Source organism: Mustela lutreola, chromosome 7 (genome assembly GCF_030435805.1).
Source record: "Mustela lutreola isolate mMusLut2 chromosome 7, mMusLut2.pri, whole genome shotgun sequence".
Taxonomy (NCBI): Eukaryota; Metazoa; Chordata; class Mammalia; order Carnivora; family Mustelidae; genus Mustela; species Mustela lutreola.
Window position 1 is genome coordinate 14,722,594 of NC_081296.1, and position 15,916 is coordinate 14,738,509.

Sequence of the window (15,916 nt, forward strand, 5' to 3'; positions counted from 1 at the left end):
AACGTTCACAAAAGGGATCTTCAAAGCAAGGCGCATTAAATGGGAAAAAGAGTCATGTTATGTCAGTAAGTTGTATGTTCTACAGTAGATGTACTTTTGAAGTGTGCACAATGTCCCAGTTACTATGCTGGGCACGCGTCCTGCATTATTTCTTTAAAGTCCTTTGACGTATGTGCTGTTATTATCCTCATGTCAGATGAAGGGTAACCAGGATTAGAGCATCTTGCAGCTAATCGGGGATAGACTAAGAATCTGATCTCAGAGCCTGATGCTTAATTACCACAACCCACTCCACGAACCCAGCAGCCTCCTAGCGAATGTGTCAACCAATGGTGTTTAAAATAGAGGTTCACAGTGAAGTAGTGTCATGTTTTGCAACATCTTTACCAACCTTTGTGAGTGGTGATTAAAACTTATGTGGTCACAAAGGGAATATCAGCAGATTCCAGACTGATTGTGGAAACTGTCCAGACCATGTTCTCTGACTCTAACGCCGTGAAAATCGAAACTATTAATAAAAATGAAATAAAAATATCTATCTGATCACTTAAGAAATAAAACAAGAAGACCCCTTCATACCTCTCCAAAACTCAAAACCATTTCTTAATAGTTTGTTGGGAAGTTAATAGAAAGGGAACACTTCTCTCAAAAACATATGAAATGTCACAAAAATTGTCCTTAGAGGCCACATGGTAACAGCAAATGATTACATTTTTAAAAATGAAAGATACAAAGAAATAGATGGCATACTCATTCAGGAAAACAGGTAAGAGATAAAATAAGATGCAAGTCAGTGGAAAAGGTAATTGAAGCAGAAATTCTGATTTTAAAAAGGGGGAGCTCCCTAACCCCCCGGTTTAATTGACTAACAAATCTAAGAGCTGGTTTTCTGGTTGAATTTCTGGAACACTTAGGAAAACAAAAGAGACAACAGAAATTCAGAGGAACAAACAGCTATAATCATAGATCTGGATATTTTAAAATTGTAAGGGAATTAATACTATGGAAAAAATGGGAAATTTCAAAGGAATGGATAAAAAGCTTCAAACAAATCAATGTACTTGGAAGAAATATAAAATTGTTAAAGAATTTATTCAAAAATTTATCTTAAGGCCAGACAAATTTCTCTTGCTATTTAAACTTTGAAGGGAGAGCTAATTTCTGTGCTGAAAAAAAAAAAAAAAAAACTCATGGAAAATAATTCTAATTTTACAAAGCTGGCTTAATGTGGATCTTAAAACTTCTCATCGATAGCACAAATAAGAAAATTATAAGTACATATTTTATATGATGTAGATGTAAAATTTGAAATCATGAAAGCTAAATTCAAAACTGGGATTTATGTAAAGAATCCAAGGACAGTTTTATATGTGGACATTTTTCTGATTGGTCATGCCATGTGAGCCAAAACAAACCTGATAATATCAGTTAATGCTGAAACATAATTGATAAAACTCAACGCACACTCAGATTTTAAAATGCTAGCCCCATAAAACATACTAAAGTAATAGCCAGCTTTGCCATTTATACAAAGTCCAACAATAATAGGAGGTTGTAGTAGGGAAAATGGTTGTATTAAAATAGCAACAAAACCCATAAGAGTAATACTATAAAGGGACCTTTATATGAAGACTTCTAACTTTTATTAAGAGACAGTAAAGGGGAGGGCACATGGGTGGCTCAGTGGGTTAAAGCCTCTGCCTTCGGCTCAGGTCATGATCTCAGGGTCTTGGGATCGAGCCCCGCATTGGGCTCTCTGCTCGGTGGGGAGCCTGCTTCCTCCTCTCTCTCTCTCTGCCTGCCTCTCTGCTACTTGTGATCTCTGTCTGTCAAATAAAAAAAAAAAAAAAAAAAAAAAAAAAAGACAGTGGTGGCTTAGTCGGTTGAACATCTGACTCCTGGTTTTGGCTCAGGTCATGCTCTCAGAGTCCTGGGATGGATCCCCATGTCAGGCTCTGCGCTCTGCATGGAGTTTGTTTGAGATTCTCTCCCTCTCTCTCTCTCTGCCTCTCCCCCTGCTTACTATCTCTCTCTAAAATAAATAAATAAATAAATAATCCCCCCAAAACAAAGATAATAAAGAAGATTCAAATGATAGAGGGAGCTATTATTCTGTATGACTTAATGATATAAAGATATTAGTTTGTCCCAAGTTAACTACAGGCTTCATAAATGTCAGTCACAATTCCCACTGTAATTCTTTGGGGGAGGAATTTGACAAATAAGTCTGAAGTACATGATGCCAGAGATATAAAATGTATAAAGTTACAGTCATCGAACAAGAGACCTATTAGTGATAGGCTGAGTGGTTAATCTTTTCATTCAAATCTGTGTAAGAGCTTAGGGTCTAAACAAGGACACACCATACAATGGGAAATAGATTGACTCTTTCAACAAATGATATTGGTTCTTTGTGGGAAAAATCGAGTCAGAGTTGCTCCTTACTTCAAACACCAAAATAAATTCCAGATGGAGTCAAGATTTAAATGCAAAAATATTCTGCTGCTTTGCTAATCAAGCAATGCAAATTAGAGTGAAATGTTACTTTCTCTTTCTGTGATATTGGCGAAGATTTTTAAAAAACAACAACAAACACTTGATTTTGGTAGAGTGTCGTGGGGAGGGCCTGTCACAGACTTAAGGTCCCAATTTAAATGAATTTCGCTCTTCTGAAGAGGGATATTTATTAAAACCCTCTAAAAAAGTTCAAGCTCTGTGACCTACAGATTCCATGTCTTGGCATTTATCCCAGAGAAAAAAGATAGATAGATAGATAGATAGATAGATGATAGGTAGTTAAAGAAACAAAGCCTCCATATTTTAATCATATTTGTAATAAGGTCCAATAACTGGGAATTTGTTAAATATCACACAGTCTTAAGGATGAAATGTTTATTTATATACTTATAAATAAGAATTTTGAAGACTATGTAATGACAAATAAGATACTCATGATGTAATGTTAAACAAAAAGGATGATATAAGCAGTACATGCCTATATAAAACAAACTCAATTTTATTAAAAAAATACAATTGCAAATATGTACAGGGAAATATTAGCAGTGGTCATCTGGTGTGTGAGATTATAAGGATTCTTATAGTGATTATATTTTTTAAATTTTCTAAATTGAAAATTCAGTAATTTTGTGAATAGAAAAATAATTATTTAAAAAAAAAAAACCACCGAGTGCAAGCTGGTGTAACCACTCTGGAAAACAGCACGGAGTTTCTTCAAAAGGTTGAAAATAGAGGTGCCTTACAACCCAGCAATCGCACTACTGGGTATTTACCCTAAAGATACAAATGTAGTGATCCAAAGGGGCACGTGCACCCAAATGTTTATAGCAGCAATGTCTACAATAGCCAAACTATGGAAAGAACCTAGATGTCCATCAACAGATGAATGGATCAAGAAGATGTGGTATGTATGTATGTATGTATGTATGTATATATATATATATATAATATAATGTATATATATATAGGAATACTATGCAACCATCAAAAGAGATGAAATCTTGCCATTTGCGATGATGTGGATGAAACTAGAGGGTATCATGCTTAGCGAAATAAGTCGATCAGAGAAAGACAATTATCGGGCACCTGGGTGGCTCAGTGGGTTAAGCCGCTGCCTTCGGCTCGGGTCATGATCTCGGGGTCCTGGGATCGAGTCCCGCATCGGGCTCTCTGCTCAGCAGGGAGCCTGCTTCCCTCCTCTCTCTCTGCCTGCCTCTCTGCCTACTTGTGTTCTCTGTCAAATAAATAAATAAAATCTTAAAAAAAAAAAAAAAGAAAGACAATTATCATATAATCTCCCTGATATGAGAAAGTTGAGAGGTGGGGTTTGGGGGGTCAGAGAAGAATAAATGAAACAAGATGGGATCAGGAGGGAGACAAACCATAAGAGACTCTTAATCTCATAAAACAAACTGAGGGTTGCCGGGGGGAGGGGGGTAGGGAGAAGGGTGGTGGGGTTATGGATGGACATTGGGGAAGGTATGTGCTATGGTGAGTGCTGTGAAGTGTGTAAACCTGGAAATTCACAGACCTGTACCCCTGGGGCTAATACTACATTATATGTTAATTAAAAAAAATTAAAAAAAAACCCAAGTCAAACAATAAAAAAAAGTTAAAGGTAAAGACTTGAAGTAAAAACAAGTGGAAGAGGGAGAAATAAATGTTTAATTACTAAGGCACTCAGAAGAATTTGAAGGTATGAAAGAAGGGAAATGATCATAAACACAATTGTTCATAGATGTAATGCTTGTAAATTAAAAGCTAATTGTCTGAAGATCAAAACCAAATTAAAAAGTTAACACCAAGCTGAAAAAAATACTTGCAATAAAATTGATAAGGCCACAATAAATGAGAAAAAACCTCCTAACTCCCTTTTAATATAGAAATGGTCAAATTATATTAAAAGATAATTCAGTAATAGAAAAAAATCAAAATATTGAGTATGCACAAGGAAAAAAATTTCCAGAAATCAAAGAAATACATATTAAAACTAGACAAATATAGTTTCAGAAAAATATTTACAGAGGTGATAAGTGTTCATAATCTCATACTGAGAATGTTAAGGTGAGTGAACTATGTGCTTGATTTTATGAAAATAAATGAATTATAAAATGGATGGAAGGACACATACCAGATATAACAACGATGGCTATTTTGAGTTAGGGAGATTAAAGGTTATTTTGAAGCTTTTCTTTAATGGTGTTCCACAGACTTTGTACATAGCAAATATTATTTTAGAAGCAATTATGAACAATGAATTTGTCCATATGCAAATGCATCTATGATCACTATCTTTCATGGGAAGGACACCCCCTGAATTATGGACAGGCCTTCTAAACAACAGAGCATCAGCTCTTCTCAGGTATCTGTCCCGACAGAAATCTGGACCCACTGGGAACAAAGAGGGGTCAAGAAACATTTACCACTGGTCTAAATGTTCCTGCTTTCCAACCGGGCTTCCTGATGCCCTAGGAGCTCAGTGGAGTTCCCTAGGGGTACCAGGATGCAGAGGGAGTCCCACAGGGATCCCCTCCCCCACTCCCTCCCTCTTGCTTCTTCCCTCTTCCCCATTCACCCCTCCTTTCCCACATCACCAACATTATGCCTCAACGATTTCATCTTTAGAAGATAAACAGTAATAAAAAACTTTTTAGAAAATGGGGTTCTCAAGTTTTTACAGAGAGGCTCTGGAGCTGAGAACTCCACTGGGTTTCTCCTTGGCAGGATTCTAAAATATCCCCAAGGTGGACGCCCGCTTTCCGCCTGGCCACTTCTTCTGGAAGTAGGCTCCCTTCTTGCCACCCCAGTTCTCTTGGTAGAAATGAACCGAACCACTCACGCTATCTCCACACCTCCGTCCTGGCCTCTGGAAACCCACAGAACAAACTTCACCCCTTTCCTTTTTACAGAGTAGAACCCATGTCTTGGTAAAAAATACAGGTAAAGAAGAAGAAGAAAATAAGAATCAGCTGGAATCCAGCCATCCAAATAGAACTGAGGCACGCATCTCTGGGTGGGCGGGCTTTCAGGTTGGTGTTTGTCCAATTCCGTATAGACTTTTCAAAAAAAATGAAGGAACGGTGAATATAGTTCTCTCTTTTCTTTTTTTAAAAATTTAAATTCAATTAATTAACATATAATGTATTGCTAATTTCAGAGGTAGAGGTCAGTGATGCTGAATAGACTTCCTTTTAAACTTCATTAAAAAAAAAAACAAACCCCTTCATTTGTTTTTAAAACGTGGCAATACACAGACATTTCTCACTAAACTTCAGTTATCGCTTAGTGAAAAAATTGGAGTTCTGTGCGAAAATGCTCCTCAGGGGTCTAGCCCTCATTCTCCTAAAAGGGAAGAGTTGTCGAGGTTATAGATGCGTCGCAATCTTTCAGCCCATCTCCAGGGCTGTCGTGAAGATTAAGAACAGCTAATGGGATAAGCACAAGGGATACCAGAGAAAGTTCGGCCCCTGTTGGCTGGTGGGGTTCATCCTTGCTGCTTCTCCTTCTGAGGGAGAGTCAGGCAAAATGCTTTCTCATCCTCAGGGAGAGTCATGGGTTCTGCAAGACAGAGCGGGTTCTCTTTCATCATGAACGTGGGAGGTCTGGCCTAGGCCCTTCTCTTGAGACACGCCTTCCTGGGGTCTGAGTCCTGAACCTTGGGCTGCCTCTCAGGTGTTCACATGTCCGAGTTGCCTCTCATCTTACATGGAGGGTTCTGAGCCGAGGTTGTGATCCGGGGCCAGGGGTGCATAAGTCCAGGAGGGATGACACGAATAGTTTCCCAGTGTCTTGGTGTCCCTCTCTATTCGGTACCTCCCGAGAAAGGAGTATTGCTGCTAAGGAATGAGTGAAAGGAGGGGAAGATTGCCACACTCGTGTATTTCTGCAGTCGTGTGGATTTAGAAATTCTTCTCGGAAAGCCCAGCCGTGACATTCAGTCAGAAAGTCAGGCAGAGCAGGAACCAGGCCTAGCAGGCTGGCAGGAAAGCCAGGTTCCCATGGGTTTTTATAACACGGCTGATAAACAGTCCTGGCAGGCACCTGGGCCTCCTGGTGCAACACGCCTATTGTGTAAGCCCGTGTGGGTGGCGGTGCGTGGTGAGAGGCAGCAGCTGCGACGGGCACGCACGGTATGTTCTTCTCGCCAGGGCTGAATCATTGCTGGAAACCATCTGAGGCTGCCCAGGGGGACAAAAGGCACAGACAGCAGCCTGGGTGCGGCTAAGCCATTGCCACCGGCTGAGGTCCGACGGATTTTCAGGAAGGGAGAGTCTGTGGCAGGGCCCAGCTGGTGGCTGGCAGGGAGGCCACTCGTCAAGTCTGAGCCTCAGAAGACATATCATGCTCCCCGGGACATGTGGGGTCAATGTTTTGGGTAGCCTCTCACTTGATTTTTTTAAGGTGAAGTTTGCAAGCTTGAGTTGAGCCTTTAAAGATCATCTCTGTGGCTCTGGTTGGCCCCTACATTGCACGTGCTGTGTCTGCCCCGTTTCAGATGCTTGAGGGGCCATGACTCTGCACCTGATGGATGGACAGGGCCCAAAGTGGCCATCGGGTGGGTCCGTTGGTCTCTGGACAGCCCTGTCCTCCGTGTCTCCGCCAAATGAGCAGAGAGGCCTTGCTTGGCAGTGATTCCCAATGTTGGGACTCTGGGAACAATACTGAATCCGAAGGCTCCTGAGGGCTCGCTCGGTGCCAGACACCGGGGTGGACATTTACGTGAATGACAAATGTCTCCCCACAGGGTGTCACGTCAGACTTCCTGGGTTCAGATCCCAACTTTCCTGTTTACCATCGGGTGATGGTGGACACGTCATGCCTCTGTTTCTGTGCAGTGTGTGTGTGTGTGTGTGTGTGTGTGTGTGTGTGTGTGACTGCATGTGTGTAACAGGTGTATCTACCTCCCAAAGTTGTCATAAGATTTAAATGGGATAAGCAAGGAGGACGCTTTGAATAGTGACCACAGTGCCTTAAACACTGAGTGTTCTAGAACCTTCTTCCAGCAACAACGTGAGGGAGTGCTGGTGCTGGGACGCTCACATGGTGGGTGAGCAATGTGGGAGCTCGTGCCCTGACCTGATGAGCTGATTTAACCTTGGTCATGCGTTCCATTATGACTCATGTTTAAATTCAGTATTTCTTACTGTCTTTTAAAACCTGCCCTTAATGGATTAAAAAGAGGAGTCTGTTGGGCATTGTTTATCTCCCATCTATTCTCTGGGAGAGTTCAAGAAGGTTCAACCTGGACACTTCCTGCTTCTGATACGGAGGGTTTGAACTCTCTGTACTGTCCTGGAAACAGACTTCTCCGCTCAGAGCCACCTTCGGACCCCCCCGTTATTTATCTCTTGCAGAGGAGAAATATCTGTTGGGAGCAAATCTGCTTGCATGGGGCCCAGGCTGTCCCCTTCCTGCGCAGAGCAACAGGGAAGGATTGCACGGGCAAGGTCCCCTTGGTCTGGCTTGCTGCCTGATTTTCATCTGGTTCAACCTGATTGGCTCAGGTTGGGGAAGAGGGCTTGTGCTGGTGTATTTTATTGTGGATTTGGTCCTTCCTCCAGGGCTTTTCCCTCCTATCACAAGGCTCTTAGGTGTGTTTCTATACACCTGAGTTTGCTGCGTCAGACCCCAGCTCACCGCGGTGCTGGGCTGATGACGAGCACATTGGTAGGCACCTGACTACATGGTGGCAAGGTTGGGCACGCGAGCTTCCTTAAATCCAGCAGCACAGGGCTGAGTGCCTTCTAGTCAGTGTGAGTAGGCTAGTGTCTCCCAGGGTTACTCTAGCGTTCCTCTAGCTGGGAGAGGGGCAGATGGCTATTTTTCCTCCATGCACAGGATCTTATAAATGCCCCCTCCATGGACACTTACTTACAGATTCTTCCTTCTGCAACTGGAAAATTGATACTTGTTTTCAGCTGCATTTACCAAGATGGTAGAATTAATGAACTCTCCTTGTTTAGCGTAGATCAGTCCGGTTAGCAGTCAGTGATGTAGCCTTGGGAAGGCTGCAACATGAGCGGGGAGCAAGGAGATAGGAAAGTGAAGAGTGCTGACCCCCAAAGTTTGAGACCTGGGTTCTAGGATCAAGCCAGCTACCTATCAGATGTGTTTTCTTGTTGAGTTCACTAATGGTCTTGGGCCTTGGCTGAGCGTGATGGTTATTAGAAAGGTCTCTTCCAGCTGTAAAAGGCCACAGGTCTGGGATTTGGGAAGAACCACACTTTCTAGTTTATTCTGGAAGCATGGGTAATGGCTTTTGAGACAGAACTGGGTTATAATCTAGCTTAGTCTCTCTCTGTTTTTGTGGCTCTGGGCTCCTGATGATCTTTCTACTTTGCAGAATTGTTGGAGGACCAGTGCTCATGCACAAAGAGAATATTGCCCAGACCCAGCCGATGGCAGGGACCCAGTGCATGGAGGGCTTCTGTTCTAGCATGGTTTCCTCCCAGCAGCTCAGCTATAGCTACACACGCCCAGCAGCACAGGAGGCCGAGTGGCCGCTGGGGATAGAGACAAAGGCAACTTTGAAAGAAAAAGAAAAGATTGTTCTAAGTGCCTTCCCATGGGGCTCCTTAATCAGAGTTGGCCACTGTCTCCCACGTGTGCTGTTGTTGGGTAATTAGTGTCCTGGGCAAAGCCAAGGACCAGGGCAAACTGAGTGCCTTTGTTTTAGTCTTATAAATTTCAACACAGGTTGGAAGGAACAAAACCCCAATTCATTTGAGAGATGCTCTAAATCTGGTTCCGCGTCCTGAGCCAGGGGAGAAACTGTCTTGCAGCCCAGGAGTGGATGCTGGGTTGGTCAGCTCAGGCCGTAGAAGGGCCTTGAGGATGGAAAGAGATGCAGAAAGCTTGCCTTTCGACTCTAATTGGCAGACGCCTTCCGGTGTTGGTGTCCTGGTGATATGGTCTGTGCAGGGAAATGCCCAGGAGCCTTGTTCTAGAATAGATCTAAGGGCAATACTCCCCCCCCCCACCTTTGACTCTTGATATCTTTCAATATGAATGCTCTGAGAGTTACTGCCTTGAATTTTATAAATACTGCAGGTCTGTTTCTTCTGTCAATCCTGTAGGCACAGAGCTGAATCTCCTATCCTAATGGGTGTTCAGGAATTTTCAAGGTTGAAGGAGTTAGGTTGCCACAGAGAGTTCTAGTAAAGACAGCAGTGTTTGAGAAATTCGGATGTTTGGGACCTGTGCAGTGGCAAATACGTACGCGGATGGCGTTCTGTGTCCCCGTGGATGGAATGGCCCAGTATGGCTGGATCACAGATGGCAAACAAGAGGGCTGAGAAGGAAGAGATTGCCCGCAGGGAATGTGGTTGGCTGGATATCAAGTTGGGAGTCCCCGCTCAAGATAAAGCTGGTCCACTGGGGTCCACGGGTATCTGGGATGCCTGGCAAGGTGGTGAGTCTGTCCATTAGAGATTGCGAGAGGGTTGAGGGCCTCCTAGGAGAGAATTTACCTTAAAGGAAGAGGCAGTTAGAAATGACAAATGCAATTAGAAAAAGAACCTTGGTTATTAAATTCAGAAGGAGGCGATTCTGAGCCCCAATTTACAAGACTTTGTTACTGACGTTACCTCCTGGCTAAGATCTGCAAGGAATAATAATTGTTCTATGGACATTCTAGGATGTGGGGTAAGGGATGTGACAATTAAAATATGAAAGTTAGCTCTTTTAACAAATCCTGATGCTCCCCTGGGGTCCAACAGAATTGCCTTACTGTCTTTCCAAGAGACAGTAGAACATTCTCCCTGGGCATGGGCTGGGCATATCCACTGAGCACGGGCTCTGGACGCAGGTGAAGATACCTGGCAGGCACAGAGTTCCTTGGCCGAACCTGTGGTAGTGGGCGGCCGGCCCCTGGAGCTCAGCAGGAGAAAGCTACAGATGTCACTGGTGACTCTGCACTTGCCTATGGGGAATGGCTTTCTAGGAGACGCCCAGAATGATTCAGCAACTCACTTCCAGAGAACTGATTCTGTATTTGTATGTGGAGAAACAAGGTAGCAAAAGCCAGGTTATACTTGATTTTAATGTTTTAGGATTTCATTTTTTGTAGTAGAGCAGACATCGTTGATTATTTCCTTGGTATGTTTCCTACTTCCTCAGTTCTAAAAAAAGTCCTGATTTTGTTCAGGTATCCTCCCTTCATGCCTGGGAGGTCATCCCACTCGTAGGGGTTAAGGGTGAGACTGGTTGGTTTAAGAGTCAGTCTTTTCCTGTCCCCAGCGATTGACTAATAATGTTGGTCATATAACTCAGTTTGGTCAAATAAAATGTGGAGAGGAGCTATCTATGCACGTTTGAAAAATCCATTCGTCTGCAGTCTCTCAGGAAAGTGTCTAGAAGCAGCCCACTCTTCTCCCCTCTGAAAATAGTCCTGCATGAATGGGGGTCAGACCAGCTGCATTTTGCTTTCTGTCCCGCTCGGACGAAACAGGGGCAGGACAGAGAAGGGTTGGAAAATGTGCGCAGAGCCTCTGACTTAAGGCAACTGTAAAGATCTCTATTCTTTTGGAACTTCCAGGTATACGTGCCCATAAATTTCTGTGTTGTTTATGGCGGTTTGACTGGAGTTTCCTGTTATTTGAATCTAAACAGATTTCTTGGTAAATGTGGTTTGGTTGATGTCTATAGGTTTCCAGGAGAGATGTCCTGGACCAAAGGGGACTGTTTCTTCTACTCAAGGATACATGCATTCTGACTGGGAAGATGCTTCCCTGTGATTCTTTTTTTTTTTTTTTTTTTTAACATTTTTAAAATTTAAATTCAACTAACATATAATGTGTTACTGGTTTCAGGGGTACAGTTCTTTGATTCATCAGTCTTATATGATACCCAGTACTCATTGCATCACATGCCCTCCTTAATGTCCATCAGCAAGTCACCCCATCCCTCTACTCCTCTTCCCTCCAGCAAACCTCAAGTTTGTTTCCTATGATTAAGAGTCCCTTATGGTTTGTCTCCTTCTCTGGTTTTGTTTTGGTTTGTTTGTTTGTTTCTTCTCTTCCTCTATGATCCTCTGTTTGTTTCTCAAATTCCATGTATCGGAAGAGATCATATAATTGTCTTTCTCTGATTGACTTATTTCGCTCAGCATAATACCCTCTAGTTCCATCTACATCATTGCAAATGGCAAGATTTCACATTTTTGATGGGGGCATAATATTCCTGTGTGTGTGTGTGTGTGTGTGTGTGTGTGTGACCTCTTCTTTATCCATTCTTCTGTTGATGGACATCTGGGCTCTTTCCATAGTTTGGCTATTGCAGACTTTGCTGTGTAAACATTGCCTCCCTGTCACTCTTATGTGGGACATATTATTTCTCCCCTCAGAGCTTGACATGGCTAGGTCCTGTATTTGGGGTAATCTGTTGTCTATGGCCATACCCAGGCTTGCCACTGAGAGATAGTGTTTATGCTCCCTCTTTCTGATTCTGGGTTGACACTAATGACTTGGTTTAGTCAACAGAGTACAGTAAAAGTGATGCTGTACCACTTTGGAGGTGAGGTCAGAAAAGGTGACGCAGCTTCTACCTAGTTCTTGGGACGCTTGCTCTGGGGGAAGCTGTGACCATATAGGGAGTCCAGCTATCTGAGGTGGCCATGCTGGAGTGGCCATGTTTAAGGGCTTTGTCTGAGGGTCCCGGCTGAGTGCCCAGCGGACAGCCTGCATGGACCTCCAGCCCCGTGAGTGAGCCACCTCGCACACCCAGCCCCGTGTAGCTGGGCCGAGGTCACATGATCGTATCTCCTACACACGTGTGGCTGCCACAGCACGGGACCTCAGATGAGGACTGCCCCGCTGAGCTTCCCCTCAGTTCCACAAAATTGTGAGCAAGAGAAAATGGTTGTTTTAAGCTACTAAGTTTTTGGATAATTTGTTGTAGCAAAGGAACCCTCATCCAAGCTGTTCATTGTTTTGTTTCGTTTTGCTTTTGATTTGTAGTGTTAGCTTCCCAACAATTACCTGGGAAGGATTTCTTCTTCTCTCTTTCTCTGTGGTAGAAATACAGGGCATTAGTCTCAGAATTCCGCCTCATTTTTGTTTCGAGTCAAACTTGCAAACTAGCTTAAGTGAGAAAGGGGAATGTGTTGGAACACTTTGTAGGGTCTGCAGAGCTCCAAAGGCCAGTAGTCAGTCCATTTCTCCTCCTCTTGTAGTGTCCTCGCACGTTGTACCACGGTTGGTCTATGTGGTAAGGGGGACAGCATGTCAGTCTGACATTAGGTCATTAGGTGCTGCAGTTTTGTTTTTGTCTCTCTCTTTCTCTTGGATCAGCCACACCAGGGGAAGCCATGTCTTCAGCCCTCTGGAGAGATGTATGTGAAGAGCTGAGGCCTCTCGCCAACGGCCACCTTGGAAGCAAAGCCTCCAGCCCCAGTCAGGCCTTCAAATAACTGCCACCCACTCGAAGGTCACCTCACAAGAGATCTGAAGACCAAACGGCCCAGCTAAGCCATTCTAAATTTCTGACCATCAGAAAGATGTGAGATGTACAAAATGTTTTTATTTTAATTGCTATGTTGTGAGGATATTTTGTTACACAGTAACAGGTGTAGTAGATACAAAGTCTTACAACCCTTCCTGGCTGTCAAGGAAAAGCCTCTAGAAATCCCCAAAGGAGTCTCCTGTGGTGACTTTTATTCAGTTCCTGGTACATTTAAATGGTGGAGAGAAAAAAATCTTTTTCACCTTGTCCTAGGTAGTGTTTCTCAACCCAGTCCCATCCCCCTCACCCCCACGCACTCTCCAGATGGAGAATTCCATCTGGGTAGGGATGTGTTGGCGATCCCCATGGGAGGTAGATATTGTTACATATTATGGTACTTGGCTGTATTTTTTTTTTTTTTTTAGCAAAGGAAGTCATTAAAAGAACAACAGTTATTGGTTCTTTTTATATGTTAAGCAGCCTGATACATACTTTGTGTACTTTAATGGAAAGAAAAAAGGACGTCAACCCCAAACCTGCTGATAATAGTTCTTCTGTCCTCTAAGGGCAAGGGGGTGATATAATTTATATCGGTGGGACACTAAATATACATTTAGATGCTGCCGGTGCAAGGAGAAAGTATGTGTGAGGCTCTGACAGTTGTTCTGGGGACTAAGGGCAAGATACAGCAAGGGGCCTTTCGTTTAGCAAAAACATGGAGTATACGACCTTGGAACTGTAGGCATCAGGGTGGTGAGCTAGATTGTCCTGCATAATAATAAGTGGAGATTGAGCTTCTGGGAGTATCTTGAGGATGAAGGACTCCAGGAAATAGAGAAGCAGGGAGATATGAGGGGAATTGCAAGGAGGGATGGGTACATACGGAGGGGTGGGTTGGCATGGCAGAAGGCCAGAACCTACAGAGAAGGTTGCCACTGGGAAATTGGTGGTGTGGTGGGCCAGTCATGAGCCTATGGAAATGAGAGAAGTTGAATGTTTGTTTTTAAATTATTTGGGTTTTAGCCATGTCATCTCCTTCCCATGGCCCCAAACCAATAATGAAATCTGCTTCTCATACAGTGCTTCCTGTGACTTTGTTTTGAGGGAGAGCTAGCTGAATTATAAAGTCTTGGCCCAAAGCAGAGAGACCAGTTGAGGAAAGGGAAGATGAGTGAGATCAGAGTTTGGAAAGAGTTGGAATTTTAAGCCAAAGTGACCAAGAGGATGCAAGGCTTTGAGAATATTGACCAGGACTTGGGGCTTTGCCAGGACATGGGGTTGAACTTGAACCAATGTTATTTAGCTCTGAGGGCAGGGTGACCTCAGCAGATAGACCGTTAGGTTTCAATGATACTGTTTTAATAAACATAATCTCCATTTTGCAGATGAGGGACTCAAAGCAAAGAGATGCTCATGAAGCCGGGGTGACCTGGGCTTGAGGGGTGACCTGGCCTTGAGGGCTTTAATATTCATGTGGGTAAAATGGAAAACACTTGTAGAGCTCCCAATGCATGCTGTCCAAGACTTCCTCTTGTGACAAGGGGTTGGCAGTCTTTCTTTTGGAAAGGGCCAGACAGTTGATGTTCTAGGCTTTGCAGACCATGCTGTGCCCACTGCATCTACTTGACTTAGCGTGAAAGCAGCCTCAGACCATGTGTGAATGCAAACTCTATTTGTAGACACCAACATGTGAATTTTATATAATTTTCGTGTGTTATGAAATATCAGTCTTAAATTTTTTTTTCAATCCTTGAAAAGTGTAAAAACCATTCTTCACTTGTGGGCCATACCACCCCAGGCAGGGGTCCGCAGACCCCCACACTACACCATTTTCAGTTTGTAAGTGCCCGGGCAGATCAATAAGAGGGCTTCAGAGAGGAGGGAGTGCTGAGTATTGACTGGATGCAGAGGAGTCATTGTGGTCTTCTCTCCTAGGAGACGGTTGCTGAAATTCACACAAGGCTCTTCCCAGACACATGAGCACGTTGTAGTCCTTTTAACCTGTAGGTCTAAGCGGATTTGAATTGTTCCCTCGGACAATTCATACTTTCTCTGTTGACCTCACTTGCTGTGTGTGTGTGTGTGTGTGTGTATGGGTGTATACACGTGTCTGTATGTGTGCGTGTCTGCATACATGTATGTGTGTCTGTGTCACATGTTTTTGTGTATGTCTGTATGCATAGATGTGTGTGTATGAGTGTATATATCTGTGTGCATGTGTCTTTACCTGTGTGTACGTGTGTACACATGTCTCTATGTTTGTATGTACATATGTGTGCATGTGTGTGTGTTTACTGGGAAGCCGTGACTAGGTATCTTCAAGATACCTGTGGCTCCTCATGTGAGACTCGAACTCACAACGCTGAGATCATGACCTGAGCTGAAATCAAGGCTTGGAATCTTAACCACCTGAGCCACCCAGGCTCCCCAGGGTGCCTTCTGGCTCTGAAACTTGGGTTCCTAAAAACATATCTGATTTCTTCGGGTGAGATTTTCTTGCTCACTCCTGCCCCCTTGTTCTCTTCTATTCTGTGAACATGCTCCCCCACCTCTGACCCTCCTCCTCTCTGATACTCTATTTCAAGGCTGGCAGGATTATCGCATCTAAAAGCATCCCAGGGACAAACAGTCTGAATATCCAGGATAATAAAACAGGCCGGTGAGAGGTGAAGGGGTGTGTCACTGCGCTTTGTCTCGACCCTCAGAGCCGCCTGCTTCAACCATCTCACCATGGCAAGGATTTTCCTGTTTTCTGAAAAGCTGATGTTAACACCCTCGTATTTTCCTTTTTTCTTTTTCCTTCTGGGAAAAAATAAGAATTCATTTTCATTGGGATTAACGAATCTTTCTTCTTCTTTTATGTTGGCAACACGAGGTCTTAGCTGATCTCTGATCTGGCGCTGAATAAAAAATAGAGCATTACAATGGAGCACGGAGGCTGGGGGCTTGAACCCAATTT